The following is a 14,263-nucleotide window of genomic DNA, read 5'->3' as shown; positions in this document are numbered from 1 at the left end:
TCTGACTTTCTGCTTTCATTGAAAGGTTTTAAGATCCAAAACAAGAGTCCAAGTAAAGGTAAATAATTTCCTGGCGGAGCGGGAATGGAGCTAGGCAGGGTGCCATATAATATCTCGCTTGCGTGGAAAAATGTTCTCTAACCTGCCCTGATTTCACAACAACCGTAACTAACTTGGCAGTGAAGTGACGAAATACAGCCAGGCAACGCGCGAAAGGCCACTCTGCAGCGCTCTAGCGGTAGATGTCGGAACTGCGTTCTAACCACTCACCGCACAGTCTCAGATAAAAACGATAAATACGACCACCGCTGATAGCGTTGTTTTCAAGAATGAGAACAAACACCTGGCGAGATTATCGCTAACCGTGACGTCATCAGTAGCATCATTTGCCGTCTTCGTCACGGTTACTGAATGTAGCGTAAAGACGTCAGACAGCGCCGTCGCTGAAAACTGTTTCACAAGAACTCCACACAACGCATTCTTAGTGTTTGAATGATGTGAAGAGGAAGAAAACCCAACTGAATCGCTCGCGCTGTGATTAGAAGAAATCTGCGCAAGTTCACTGTGGACAAACGGCAGTGATATAATTACTTCCATGTATTTTCTTTCCATCTCTACTAAGAGAAGGAAATTACATACTTCTCCGTCAAGTTTTCGATTATTGCATGAAAATGATACGATCGTCCAAATCCCAACTATAAATTGCCGCTCTTAAAGGTCGCCAACTCTTATCGCCGACATTGAGAACTCTCCCTTTAAGCTGTACGAGACAGATGGCAAAGAAATGTGACGTAAACCAAATAGTGGTGCTTGTTTACGATTTATTTTTTGAAGTTTATTTTAATCGCAGCAAGCACAATATTACCGGAGTGTCACATGTAGCTGTTTTCGTCGTCTTCATTTCGTAGACTGGCTTGATGCAGCTCTCCAAGCTGGACCATCCTGTGCAAGTGTCTTCATTTCTGCGAAAAACTTCAGTATTGACATGCACGAAGGGAGTGATTTGATGTTGTTTCGATCCTGAGAAGAGCGAACAGCTTAAAGAAATCGCCATCATCTACCTTCCTGGAATCATATTAAAGGCAGTCCAATTTTCGCGTTTGATATAAGAAAGAAATGACTCGTGTCGACCAGAAGTGGATCAGTGTAATTCTTCGCGAGAAATGCGATTATGGAATGGTTGCAGAAGAAAATAGTAGTAGTAATTGCTTGCAGTCTATCAGCTGACATAGTTTTAAGCTCCTGACTTCAGCTCTCTGACAACCATGTCTGTTGGTTTCTGCACACCCTGACAATGAACCGTCTTTTCTCGAGACTTTTTCTTTTTGTGTTCGAATACAATAGATGTGCTCACTAAATTCTGACTGATTTAGCTCCCTGTTCCAGATGTCCAAGTTTTGAAGCTCGGTGAATATGCTACCCTCTTATCACGTGTATCTCATTTTTCCCCATATGAAGAGTTGCCAGGCTTCTCTAGTTTAATACTACTACAGCGTTTGTTTCTGAAAGGGTAAAGGGCAGCGTATGTTTCATGATACTACTGTGCCTGCATTCACTGGAGCAATATGGCCTTTCACAAAGGGCGCCGGAAGCCGCCAGAAGGCGTTTTCAGCGGATCTCTTCTTCTTCTTCTTCTTTTTCTTCCTTTTTTTTCTTCCTTTACGTATGAGCCACTGTGGACTACTATTATATTTTCTTCGATATTTTTCTCATAATTTCTGTATGTTTGTCTCTTCTTTCTTCTGCCCTCGTGGCTCCAGTCTTGTTGGGATTTTCGTCAAAGCCTTTGGAATCTAGTAATTTCTCTTTCAGTGGCAGTCGGTACTCAATAACTTGTTAAGTAATTAGGATCTCGTCTTAGTCCCTTCCCTTTTAAATTTGCCAAATAAATGAACAGTGTTTGTCAGTCTGTTGCGACAGAAAGCAATTCTCTTTTCATAATTATGTCTGCAATTTTTTTCAATATGCATATAATGTTCACTATTAAGAGGTCTTCTGTATTGCGTTTGGTCTCTGGCCCCAAATTTTCCTTAGTATTTTACTTTCTGTGATTTCCAGTGTGTTGTCACCATCGAATTTTTGTTTGGAGTCTGAGGCATAAAGTGTTGCTGAGCGAATTACTGTAGAGTAGTGTCTAAGTTTAGAATTGAGGGATATTGATTAGAGATATCGGTAGTGAGGTAGTGCGCTGTTTTTATCTTATTAACTCTTGCTTTAACGCCTTCATTTTCTTTAACGTAAAGCATTTTCACTTGTTTGGTGCTGTTCTCCGTATTTCCCTACCTTGTCCTAATCTTTTCATCTCTACCTAACTGCAACGCTCGACATCCTCTACAATAAAAATAATTCCGCCTGGCCCAGCCGCCTGGTACAAGTCATTCGTCCCAGTGATTTAGGTGTCGCTAACCGACCCCAATAATTCTCTCAGAAGAAGGGGACCTTGGGCTTAACGTGAAATCCGATCCACGTGTCGCTCCTGGTAAATGCTCACGTCGTTGAGAGGTGGAGGCTAGGTTAATGACAGACTGAAAAATTTCTCTCGGGATTCGATCCCACGACCTTTGGATTTCCAGGCATGCCAATCAGCAGGCCCGACAACATTGTCATGTAATCTGTGTGGTGTGTTCCAGATGGTATCCATCCCTGCTATGTTTCCCCTCTACTGCTCTTTCCAGATCCAGGCTAACTATTCCTAGATGCCCCGATAATCTATTCCTTTTTCTGGAGGCTTGTTCCCCCACCCGTTCTTTTTAGTGCTGATTCATTTCGTAATTTATACGCGCAGATAATCTGTAACATTCTTCTGCAGCACCACATTTCACATGTTCTCAGTTCTTTATTCTTAAACTTTCAAATGCTTTGTTATTGAAGAAAATTTTCTTGGCTATGCTAACCTATTTCTGGTATCTTCCCTTAATCTTTCGCTTACGTAGAGTTTCATATAATTTTACACATTTATTGACACAGAGAAAAAAGTATCATACCCAAAGAATATCCACTAAGTTTGGGGGCTCTTTTCATCTAATGAGGATGTCACAGCGATAGGACGAGCCTGATTGGCCCGTATACGGTCAGAATGTGGAACTTTGCCTTTTACCTTAACACCTTCGCCATTGCTTTTGTTATACAAAATGACCAAAATAAATCTGTCCAGAAATACATTTCAAGCGTCTTAAGACAGGCAATGCAACTTATATCACCTGCCTTGTAGGGGGCAAGCTGGTGATGTATGTTGGGTTGCCTTTCTTAGGATGCATGAAATACATTTCTGGGCAGTTTTATTTTGCCAACGGCCTTTCCGCAGTGGTAACACCGGTTCCCGTCAGATCGACGAAGTTAAGCGCTGTTGTGCTTGGCTAGCACATGGGTGGGTCACCGTGCCGAGTGCAGTTGGCAAGTGGGGTGTACTCAGCGCTTATGAGGCCAGTTGAGGAGCTATTGATTGAGAAGTAGCGCCGCCTGTGACGAAAACTGATAATAACCGGGAGAGCTGTGTGCTGATCACATTCCCTTCCACATCCACATGCGGTGACTCTTAAGGGCTGAGGATGACACGACGGCCGTTCGGTACCACTGGGCCTTCAAGACTGTTCAGACGTTTATGTTTTGTATAGTTTTATTGTGATCACCCTGCACATGAGTCGTTCTGGGTAGTTCCTTCCTTTCAGAAGGTTTACTAACCTTTACAGCCAACTAGAATGGTTATGTTGTCTGCAAATCTTAGCCTTGCTAACCCTTATCCTTGCACTTCAGTTCCTCTTCCGATGCTTTCTTTCACTCCCTTCATTGCTTCTTTGTTGTACTACTTGAAGGACTGCGGTGATAAGCTGTAACTCTGTCTTACGTCCTGTAACTCTGCCTTATGCCCTTGTTAACACTTACCCGCCTTTCTGATTTATTCACAAATTAATTTCGACCGCCGCATTTTTCTGTCATTATGTGAATGCTACCCCAGAAATTTTGATACAGTTTCCACTGATAGACTGATTCACGAGGAAGGTTTATGTATATAATTTACTACTGCTTCGCCAGAGAAGTCGCCCAGCCAGTGGGGCGAGTCGCTAGTTTACTATTAGTTGTGAATTATGAGGTACCTTTGTACTTGCCAATCTTATTGCATCTGAAATTAACGATATACTTTCTTTAGTCCACAATTGTTACAAAGATGTCCTATAGTCCTTCAATCTGCCTTCCATTATTTTATCTAAAACTACAATTAAGTCTACAACTACGCCATGTAAGTCACTGGGAGGTGGGTGGCAGAGGATATCTTTTATTGTACCATGAAAAAGCGTCGTCTCATTCCAGTCAAGAACGCGTTTCGGGAGGATGACTGCTCTTACACCTACGAACAAGCTTACGGTTGCCTAGTCATTATCTTCATGGCCGCTAAGAGAGGTAAAAAAGTAAATTTGTCCTCAATTCGATTGCTGGTTTGATTTACTAGGCGTTAGTCTATAGCTCTCCTCCCAACTTTGAACTGAGCAAGCCGACCAGTTATAGGGAAGCCTACAATGAAACGTGGAATCCGAACCTCGATACAGTTTGCCATTTTTCATATTAAGGGGTGTTGGTATGGGTGAAAGAAGCGATAAGCAAAACAAACACACAACGTGACTGACTGGGAATTGAAAGATGTACCTTTGGATTTGTACCCATGCACGTACCCAGTAACCAGCGAGCAACACGAGACAGTACTGTGAGGTGTAGTCTCTTAGGCAAGCTAAGACCGCGCTATTGGCCTGACTACAGGTAGGGTGCAACTTTCTTTGCCACGGAACTAGGAGGGGGAGAGTGTCGGGCCCGTGGCCACGACTGCCTTTTAGCCCCGGGAAAGATCCTCGGTATTCATTTGGTGGCAGGCAGTGCTGGTAGTTCTGGAGGGACTGAAACAAGAAACTCCCTCACCCCCCTCTAAATCTGGAACTGAACTCATGACCTACAGAGCTGGAGTTTAGTGCTCTACCCGCTAGACGACCACGGCCACCGAGACAGCAATCGTGCAAGCAAGGACTCACGCGTCTGATAAGTTCTCGTTAAAACCGACGGCCTCTGCCTAGAGGCGAGTATATGCAGCAATGCAACTAATTTCTGGCGTTAGCAAAATTCGGCAAAGGAGATAAGTCCTCGTGGTCGCCGAGCGCCGCCTCAGCCAATGAGAGGTCCCCGCAGCAACGCAGGGGGCTCGGCGCGGATACAGACCGATCTTACGACTGGGCGACCTCGGGCGCGAGTCCTTGACGGAGCGCTCCGTACCGCTGTCAGGTTGGGTTCTGGGCTCCAGTAAACAAACAGCCGGCCCGCGTCCTTGGCGGCTTTCACTGCCTCACACTGGCGCACACCGACCGTGTCGAGCTCCAGTAATCCCTATGTTCTCGCCTCTCGGCTCGTCTACATCTCCAGTCTACATCTACACCTGCACTCAGAAACCACGTTACAGAGTGTGACAGCGGGCACATCGTGCAGCACTGTCGCTTCTCCGGTTCCCTGTTCTAGTCGCGAATGGAGTGCTGGAAGAAAGGCAGCTGTCAAGTCTCTCAAACAAGACTGATGGCTCTAATTTTACCTCCATGATGTTTTCGCGAGACACACTATGCGATAAAAAGTATCTAGACATCTATTTAGGGAGGTTAACGTGGGATGTGTCCACCCTTCTCATTTACGACCGCATGAACTCTGCTGGGGACACTTTCAAAGAGGTTTCTGAAGGGCTGTGGACGAATGGCAGCCCATTCTTCTTCAAGAGCCGAAATCGGAGAAGGTCTGAAGCGAAGCCGAAGTTCTGTCTCCTCAAACGTGTTCAGTGGTGTTGAAGTCGGGACTCTGGAAAGGGCAGTCCATTTCGGGAATTTTATTGTCCACAAACCATTGCCTCACAGGTGCTGATTTACGGGAGGGCGTGTTGTCATGCTGATATAGTCATCATCTCAGAACTGTTCCACTGCTATAGGTAGTACACTGTGCTGTAAAATGCGTTCATATATTTCCGTATTTGGTGTTTTCTAGAGCGCAACAGGAAAGGGGGGGGGGGGGGAAGGGTCACACGCTAACCACGAAAAACAACCCCACACCTTAACACGACCTTCCCCATACTTCACTGATGGCACTACACGTCACAGAAGTTATTCTCCAGGCATTCGCCAAACCCCACCTCTTCCATTCAATTGCCGTCGCTCTTGCCACCACATCAAGCAACGCTTAACATTAATTACAGGAGTGTGTGGCTTATGAAGAGTCGCTCCACTGATTTACTGCACAGTCATTGTGCTAGCTGCACTTCTGGTAACACTTTGGAACTCACGAGTGATTCCATTTGCCGATTTCATGCGATTTATTCACAGCCACACTCCGCAGTGCTCCACAGTCTCTGCCGTCAGTACATTAGACTGCCTGGTCTCGGTTTAGCTTCTCAATCACATCACCGACAGTCGACTCGTGGAGCTTTAGTTTAAATGTCACTGGTAAATTTGTTAGATGAATAGTCCTCGTTCAAAGTCACTGTCCTCTGGTAACCGAGTCATTCTCCTGTTACCGCTTCCTTACTGACAACACAACACTCCTCGCCTCTAGTGACATCTAGCAGTCAGTTTCGCATTATACAGTAATGTGAGGATACTTATCAGAGGGTTTATGTAGAACGTAGAACCAGTATGTTGACTGGCTGTTCTAGGTATCCATTCCCTCGTAATTTTAACATTAAACCACACCGTGAAGCGCATTGGCTCTCTTGTAGCATCTACCACTGAAACTGGATTCGCGTTCACTAAATGAACCTGTCACGAGTCGCGCTGCTCTCCTTTGGATCTTCTCTGTCAAATCTACCTTGTGAGAGTCACATACTGAGGAGCATCACTGAAGTACAAGTCGAACGAGGATTTTGTGAGCAATCTCTTTCCCTTCGTTGGTCCACTACAATTCCTGAGGATTATCACAATGAATCTGTCTTATGCCTTTCCTATTGCTAGTTTTATGCCGTCGTTGCACTTCAAATCATTCCGCACGTTTGCATATTACCAGCTATTGCTTGACAATCTTGTACTCATACAGTGAAGTGAGTTTCCGCCTATATATTCGCAGTATGTTGCATTTGTTTATGTTGAGGATCAAATGCCAATTCGTGAACCAAGTGTATGTCCGTGTTCACGGAGTTTCCAACGTAATCCACTAACAAAAATATCTATATCACTGTGTCTTAGGATACGCCATAAGGTACTTATGGCCGTTAAGAGCAATATGCTGCGTTATATTTGCTAGAAAGTCGCCAGTCCACCCAGAAAGCAGGTCGGATATCCGTGCGCTGGTATTCTCTTCGTCGTCTCCAATGCATCGCCTCTTGCAAAGAAAGGCGGAAGATATCCGTTACCTGATACCAAATTATCAAATTCTTCTCTCTGTTCATCCATTATGAAAAGCTATCGGAACCAGCTCATCAAATTCCTGCAGCCACAGTGAACATCTCCATCTACCTTAGCTACCTTATGTAAACAACATTCGAGCAATTTTATCGCTCCCCCCCCCCCCCACCCCCACCCCCCTTATCTAGAGTAAATAACCCCAGAATGCTGCTGACCCAACAGCACATTCCCTGATCCTGCACCTATACACACTTCATATCCTGTCCCAACGCTACTTCACATACAATGATATCCGCTCTGACGTTTATCCTTTCTGCCAGATCTCACTGATTTTTCTATTCTTTCTCACATCAGGGTTCCCTCTTCCTTTCCCATACTGGTGAGTAACTGCAAAAATGTAAGAAACTCGTGAAAGAGCAATGGAATGCGAAGTACTGTTCCTTAAAAGAGAAAGTATATCATATGATGTGCAATTATTTGCGATTAAAGCTGTTTAAAATTCGCATTAAAATACAAGAAAGTGTAGAGAGAACGACTGAATGGTAAAAGAATTGCACAGGTATACGGTTTGCAAAGCACTTGTTTCCTAGAAAGGTAAGTTACTACAAGACTATGAATGAGTGAGCACGGTCAGAAGTGAAACTATCTACAAGAAACGTCTTCCTTCGATTAAGATGTTTAATAGTTCACTTCTTTTTGAAAATATTTAATGGGTGAGATGAGGTCATCAGTGGAAGAAATCCGTTAACTAAATGTATTAATGAATATACATGTCTATTTTCATTACTCATATATTTTTATTATTTCCTGTAGGCACAATCACAGTAACGCACTTTTAACTGTGACCGATTTCGACCATTCACTGGCTATTTTTAGCAACCACATATCTCAAGCAGTATATGGCGTGCACTGTCATACTTCAATTGGGACTAAATTAAATTTTTTTTTCTACCAAGTGTCAATCAGGTTTCTCCATGAGTAGAAGTCGAATTTATCCAAGTCAAAGAACTTGAATAGAATCATTTTGGGTACTAGGCCCCATCAGTATGAAACACTAAAATTAGTCAAATGCTCACGTTTCGACCGATATTGGAGTGGTCGTTCTCAGGGCGACTATGTAAGTCGGCATTCTACTGGCCGTGAAATACTACGAACTTACACAAGTTAAAAATCTTTTATAAACAGACCTCTAAAAGCGGAATATTCGTGAGTATGTTAAGGTGCAAACGAACTCATAAATAATGAAAACATGAGAAATATGTGTTGGCAGAAAGTAATTTTGTTGCACATCTGCGACCAGAAACAGCTTTACTACACGACAGTTACACACACCACGTAAGTCTGTTATGGATTTCCCGCAGTATCAGTTTCGTACGCCGGCGCCGAATGGTTGTGGCGCCTGAGACGTAATCGATACGCGCGGCGCCTGACACGCCCGTCTGGGGGGTTGCCTATGCTCCGGGGCATTCGATTCATGGCACTTGGGTTACTAATGCGGCACGCCGCCGCGTAAGAGTTGCGCAGTCTGTTGGCAGCGTTCCCTCCTACTACTCTGTCTCAAACAACTTCTGGCTGTTAAAGGAGTCTGAGAGCTTTGTGTGTGTGTGTGTGTGTGTGTGTGTGTGTGTGTGTGTGTGTGTGTTCATATAGAGAGAGAGTTTACGGAAAGTTGTCGTAGATGAAAAATGAGGATAAATTCAACTACTGGTAGTAGTAATGGCTGTTTCATAACTTTTTACATAATTTTCATTACGACGCACCGCAGAAATAAAAAAAGAAGAAATTGGATGGCAGAGAACAACTGTGAATATCAATAGGCTCCATTGCTTGCACTGAAAAATTACCACTGTGTGGATTACGCACCGAAATAAGTTTTTCGTTTCCCAATCGATACAAGAAAAAAATGCTAGATGTACAAAGAAGAAGTAGATAAGACGATAAAGACTTCCCTATTGACTTTTGTTTTGATATGCTCAGTGTGTACTGCGAAGAAAGATGGGACTCTCTATGCCGCTGTCTCTTTGTCTGGTGGAACAAAACTTAACATTTTAACTTATAGTCGGTCATGAGAGAATATTCCAAGCTCGATCTGGGTTACTTGCCCCGTTCTGGAATATGGGATGTAGGCCTTATATTTATTAGAAAAAAATAGCGCATTTCTAGCACTGATTGTCATTTTATAAACTGCAGATTTACAATTGCCGAGCGTGATCGGAAATATTGTGTTCCTTTTTATGCTTATTTCTGTTCTTCCATTATAATGTGTATTTGACGGGCATTTTTCCTAATTGCTTTTATTACTATCTGAGAAGTTTTTCTCAACTGTTGTGATTATTTTCTATTATATATTTTTAATTTCCACTGACAACCTAGCATTATTCTTTTACGATTTAAAATATTTTTGTGAATAATTCTTTGGTTACCCTGAATTTAATCGTAGGAGGCATTTAATTTTAGATCGTTGAATAAAAATTGTGCCATTCATAAGCATTTGCACAAATTAGTTATCTCAGAAATGGCAATTTTAGAATGTGACTCATTCGTGGATAGGTACCCGCGGAAGTCCGTGCAACATTACAGTAGTTGTTGCAGCTGATTCAAAACGCAAAATGAAATTGGGATCATTCAAAGCAATATCCTTCCTACCCCTCATACGTATATACGAGGGCTGTCCAGAAAGTAAGTTACGATCGGTCGCGAAATGGAAACGACTATGAAAATCCGATAAAGCTGTGCCAAGATGTGTTGGGCAGTGTCTCTAGTATGACTCTAGGTAGAATTATGTCGCTCTTTTCATTCCTGAGCTCTTAGTGAGCACGTAAAGATGTTATAGAAAATAGTGTCTCCCGCCAAGTACGAGGGCCTGGTGAGAATTTTCCCCTGAAGCTATGCAACCAACATAACATAACTGTCGTGCGGTTTCTTCTTCAAGACAATTCTCCGTCTCATTCTGCAGGGGCAATGAAGATGTTCCTGCATCGTTTCAATTGGAAATGTTTGGTTACCCACAATACAGCCCGTAATTGTCTCCAACTGAGTTTCATCCCTGCTCAAACGAACCGCTGGCTATGAAGACAACATTTTGGCACAGACAACGAGCTTTAGGCCAGCGTAGAGAATTGGCGGAAAGCACTGGCGGTTGCCTTCTATGATGAGGGTATTGGAAAGTTGGTACAACGCTACGACGAATGTCTGAGTCAGAACGGCGACTACGTAGAGAAGTAGCTGAAAGGTGTAGCTAACTGTTACAAATGAAACATTTCTGATTTTCACTGTGATTTTCATTTCGCGATCAATCGTAACTTACTTTCTGGACAGCCCTCGTGTATCATACTTTCCGTACCTTGTTACGAAAAGGGTGGAGCTTTAGAGACGTTAAGCGTCGTTTGGAGTGCCCTCGAGTAGTTAAAGAGTAAAGCGATTATTGTGTGGAAATATACGGCAAATGAAAAGGCTGAAAGGCCCAGTCACATCCACTAAATATCAGCGAGTATGTGAACGGACCAGTTTAAAGTTATGGACTAGTTTAAAGCGGAACGATCACGTAAAAATAACCGCGGGAGAGGCAGATGCCAGACAGATTCATTAGGAGAATCCTCACGTAATCTGTCAACAAAGGAGGTAGCTTATAAAACCGTGTTTCGACCGATACTTCAAATATTGCTCTTGAGTCGGGATCTGTATCAGGAAGGAATAATACAGGAAGCAGAGAAGGTCCAAGGAAGAGCAGCACGTTTCGTCACAGGTTGATTTAGGGAACCCGTAAGCGTCTCTGAGAACTTCGTCCGACTCTAGTGGCAGACGTTGCAAAAGATGCATTGTGCATCGCGATACGGGCTACTGTTAAAATTCTGTGAGCGTATAACTTGCGAGACGACCGTGAACGTAAAATCACAGAGATTTGAACTTACACGGAGACTTAACAATCATTTTTCCTGCACACCATCCGGGATTCTGACCAGGAAATGGGAATAGTGGCATAGCACACAAAGTACCCACAACCAAACACAATAAGGTGTCTTGCGGAATATGCATATAGATATTATAGCGGTCAAAGAGGCGTTTTAAAATCATTCTTGGCGCGCTCCATACTTGAATCGAATGGGAAGAAGCTCAAATAACTGGTATAATGGAAAGTACACTATCATGTACTTCATAATGATTTGGAGAGTATACCTGTAGATGTAGAAACCTGCTGTGTATTTTTCGTAGATCACCCTTTCCAAATCTCTTTACGTTAATAGTTGAATTATAGCGATTTTTAACATCGTTTGGGGTGCCCTCGGCTGGTTAAGGTGTAAAGCAGTTAAATGTGGACAATATATGGCACGTGATTTGCATATTTTCGTCGATGGTGGCAGAACACTAAAGTGAGAGAATAGAAGTTGTATCACACCTGCCCTCTTCTACGACGTAACTCTTATTGATTAGTTTCGTGGTTTTACGCAGCGTTTCCACCTTTATTTTCATCGTCAGGTATCCTTTACTATCGATTAGGTATTCAGCTGGGCAATTTTGTCTCTGCTGCCAACTCAGTTTCAGTTGTCTTAAAATAAATGAGAAATGAGAAGCACACGTAATTTTTCTTCTTCTGGTCGATATTGAACTGAGCGGACGCAAAGATAAGCGCATTCACGTTTTTGTAACAAATTTACATAAATAAGCGATAAGTTGGAAGTTACCTTTTCGATTATTACGCAGGGTGTCCCGGGAGAAATGGTCAATATTCAGGGATATGACAGGAACGCTGATTTAAAGCAAGAAACTTCATATTGACATATGCTCCACTCCGAATGGTTTCCGAGCTGTAACATATTTAATGTATGCAAACGTAACCATCCGCGGCCATTGTCACAGTCAATAAAATTATTCTGGGTATGTGACCGCATTGACAATACGTAAAAATTCCGACGTATCGACCACTATTGCGAGTGGACTTCCTTAGCTAGTTTATTTTTTTAATTTTTTTATAGAAACCTGAGGAAGGCCGCCTACAACAATAGTGACAGAAAAGTCGTAAGTTTTACACACTGACAATGCGAGCCCAGACCCAGAAGAGTTTCATGTAAATTGTTATTTATTTATGTAACTGATGGCCTTGCACACAACTGGTTTGAATCACAGTTAACAAACCGAATGCAAAACACCGTGGTGAATAATACGAACAATGCTGGAAGGGTAAGAAATGAGAGAGGGAGTCCCACAGGGTTAAAACTTAAGTCCATTCCTATTCCTATGGCAGAAAGATATCCCGAGCAAAGCAGTTCAAAACAATGATGTATGTTGCTCTAGAATAAAACGTCAAAAAAGTTGCATGGATAAGAAGTACACGTGCGTGGCACTAGACCTAAAACAAATGTACATTAAATGTGTTCTTTCTCGAAAACCGTTCGGATTAGGGCACATGTCCATATGAAGGCATTCGGATTAGGGCACATGTCCATATGAAGGTTTTTTTGCTTCAAATGAACATCCTTTTCGTATTCGTGTATATAAACCATTCTTCCTGGGACACCGTGTATGTCTATGTTAATGCAGAAAGAGAGTTATGCAGCTAACAACTAAAAGACTTTTTCCGCCAGTCCCACGAAGTATATTTGAGAAAGCTTTGCATACCTGCGCTATCACGAAGACTGCGGTAGCTGCGACCCTGGGTGGCTGGCACTGTCTCGCGGACCTGCCAGACCGACTGAGAGTGACGTACTAGGCGCCCGGCGCCGCTACGCCGCCATATATATATATGTAGCGTCGCGCAGCTCATTGACAGCGACCGGCCTTGGAACCGAGCGAACACGCCTCCCGCGCCGACCAATCGCGGGGCCGTGCGCTGCCGCAGCGGCCAATCGGCGCCCCTGACGTCACGGCCCTGGACCTGGCGTGTTCCTGGCGCCGTACGGACCGACTCGGCGCGTAGTGCGATCGGCCGCGTAAGTGGAGTGTTTACAGCTAACTCTCGGCCTACTGCGTAGCGGGAGCGGCGCCAGCGAAAACATCACTTGTTTTTGTACTCGCGCCGCTTCTGAGAAGGAGTCAGCCGACAGCAAGGGGGGCGTGACTCGCCAGACATTCAGGTGGAGGCGCTTCGTAATCGATCTGTAGTCTCGGAAGGAGAAAGGAAACAAACAAGCATCCACTAAAAAATTCGGTTACAATATACACTTACCTGGTGGCATTTACAATCCCGAAAACATATAGCTGCTGTCGTAGTATTCAGTCTGAAGACTGGTTTGATGCAGCTCTCCACCTTAGTCTGTCTTGCGAAAATTTTTTCATATCTTCATAACTACGGTATCCTTTATACAGCTGAAACTGCTTACTGTAGTCAAACATATACCGCACTAGCAGAAAAAATCGCTACATAAAAAAGTAATGTAGAGCAATGAAATTTCAGGAATTCATTTGTTTAGGTAACATATTTAAGTGATTACCATTGCAGACTCACAGGTTAATGTAAGTGCGAGATAAGCCACTGCAAAGTGAAATACTGGTACATTAATAACCAGTGTAACCGCCAGAATGTTGAATGCAAACCTGCCAGCTTTCTGTTGTACAGGTGCCGGATGCTAGTTTGTAGGATGGAGTTCCAAGCCTGATGCACTTGGTATGTCAATACAGAAATGGTTAATGCTGTTTGTCGAGAGCGCTGGAGTTGTCATCCAACGAAGTCGCTATTGGATCTGGTGATCGAGCAGGCCAAGGCAACATGTCGACACTCTGTAGAGTGTTGGCGACCTTTATCCTGTTGGGAAAAAAAAACCTGGAATGTCAGTGCAGTAGGTCGAATCACTAGACTGACGTACAAATTTTCAGTCAGGGTCCGTGAGATAACCGCGAGAGTGCTCCTGCTGCCGTACAAATCTCACCCCAGACCATAACTCCAGGTGTAAGCGCAATGTGTGTAGCACGAA

The 14,263-nt window shown here is 43.5% G+C and overlaps 1 protein-coding gene across 5 annotated transcripts in view; it reads right to left on the bottom strand.

The window, feature by feature from the left end:
- LOC124798904 (phosphatidate phosphatase LPIN2) overlaps positions 1-13,053 on the bottom strand; it is a 320,607-nt gene extending 307,554 nt beyond the window's left edge. For all 5 annotated transcript variants that reach the window (XR_007016978.1, XM_047262446.1, XM_047262438.1 and 2 more), the window contains exon 1: positions 12,972-13,053. The gene's annotated coding sequence lies outside the window, so the exon portion shown is untranslated. The remainder of the gene's footprint in view (positions 1-12,971) is intronic.
- Between the last annotated feature and the right edge of the window lie 1,210 nt (positions 13,054-14,263).

Source organism: Schistocerca piceifrons, chromosome 1 (assembly GCF_021461385.2).
Source record: "Schistocerca piceifrons isolate TAMUIC-IGC-003096 chromosome 1, iqSchPice1.1, whole genome shotgun sequence".
Classification (NCBI taxonomy): domain Eukaryota; kingdom Metazoa; phylum Arthropoda; class Insecta; order Orthoptera; family Acrididae; genus Schistocerca; species Schistocerca piceifrons.
This window is presented reverse-complemented; position numbering and strand designations above follow the sequence as displayed.